At 31.4% G+C, this 1,371-nt stretch overlaps 1 pseudogene; it reads left to right on the top strand.

Annotated features, from left to right (window-relative positions):
• Nucleotides 1-205: 205 nt before the first annotated feature.
• LOC112472374 lies at nt 206-324 on the top strand (annotated as a pseudogene).
• Nucleotides 325-1,371: the final 1,047 nt, after the last annotated feature.

Raw genomic sequence — 1,371 nt, 5'->3', positions numbered from 1 at the left:
CTATTCTCAGACTTCTAGCCTTTGTTATAGCAGCCTGAACTGACTAAGATAAATACCTGTAGAAGGCAAGGTGACCATGTGTTCAACATTACAATCAGAATTTATATATTAAATTTTATATGTAAAATTTATAGTATTTGATACTTATAAAGTTAGTGTATGAGAATAATAGATTAGTTATGATTAACATATAAATATTTAAAAAGTCTACAGCCATGCCACTCTGAACACGCCCGATCTCTTCTGATCTCGGAAGCTAAGCAGCGTCGGGCCTGGTTAGTACTTGGATGGGAGACCACCTAGGAAGACCAGATGGTAGAGGCTAAAATATATATAAAAGTGAGAGTTAATCATGTTATCACTTGACGTTAATTTTATCATTTTTGTCATCTTTGTTTTCTTTACCTTTCTTTTCTATAACCCTTTGTTATATTTATTCTTGTGTGTGTCCTTAAAAATTTTGAAAAACTTAAATTTTCCGTGTCTGTGATTTGGAAGGGATCCCACATATAGTGTGGTACCTCTGCTATGTGGTAATATATTTTTAAAACTGAATTTGTAATTTCTTTATACTCTTCAATTCCATAAGCATAGTAGGAGAGATTGTATCTCAGGTTCCTCTCCAGGGTGAATTACTCTCAAAGTATAAACTCAGAACTAATAACAAATAATGTTTTGATATTTAGTATATGATATTTCAGTGTACATATAGTATGTTACCACAGGTTTTAAAAGTAAAGGTTGAATAAACATTTGTGGAATGATCCAAGCTTCTTGATTCCCGAGTTCCATGGCATATCTTTTGGTGTAAATAATCTCTTAAGACCCTCCCTTCCAATTATAAAATACATTCATTCTAAATTTTCATATTTTAAAAGGTCTAAATTGCAAAAATAAAGCCTGATTGACAACTATTCATTGATTTGCTTTATTTACCATGATTCAAGCTTCATATATAATATGTAGTTTTTATATTGAACTTTCACAATAAGATTAGCCCCTGTATTTTCTAAACAGTGGAAATAGATGAGGAATTTAATATGACAGGTGTTGATTTAGTAGGCTCCAATGGAAAGTGAATTTTCTTCTTGACTGTGTGCCTAATACTTTTGGAAGGCATTGAACATTTGCCTGAGGCCTATAAACATTGAATTTTTGGTTCAAAATGTTACAATACACATTATGCAATTTTTTATGTGTGTTTGATTTAAAATAGAGTAAAATTCTGTAGAAGTTTTGCCCGTTAATTTGCCCATTTTGATTCAACAGACTCCAACATAGAGCTATGAAATGATTTGCTGATGTAAGTATACATAATGGGCACCAATACTTGAAACTTGAGGGTAATTTATTTGACTTTACTTTTTAAGT

Source organism: Pteropus alecto, unplaced genomic scaffold (genome assembly GCF_000325575.1).
Source record: "Pteropus alecto unplaced genomic scaffold, ASM32557v1 scaffold76, whole genome shotgun sequence".
In the NCBI taxonomy this organism is placed as follows: domain Eukaryota; kingdom Metazoa; phylum Chordata; class Mammalia; order Chiroptera; family Pteropodidae; genus Pteropus; species Pteropus alecto.
This window is presented reverse-complemented; position numbering and strand designations above follow the sequence as displayed.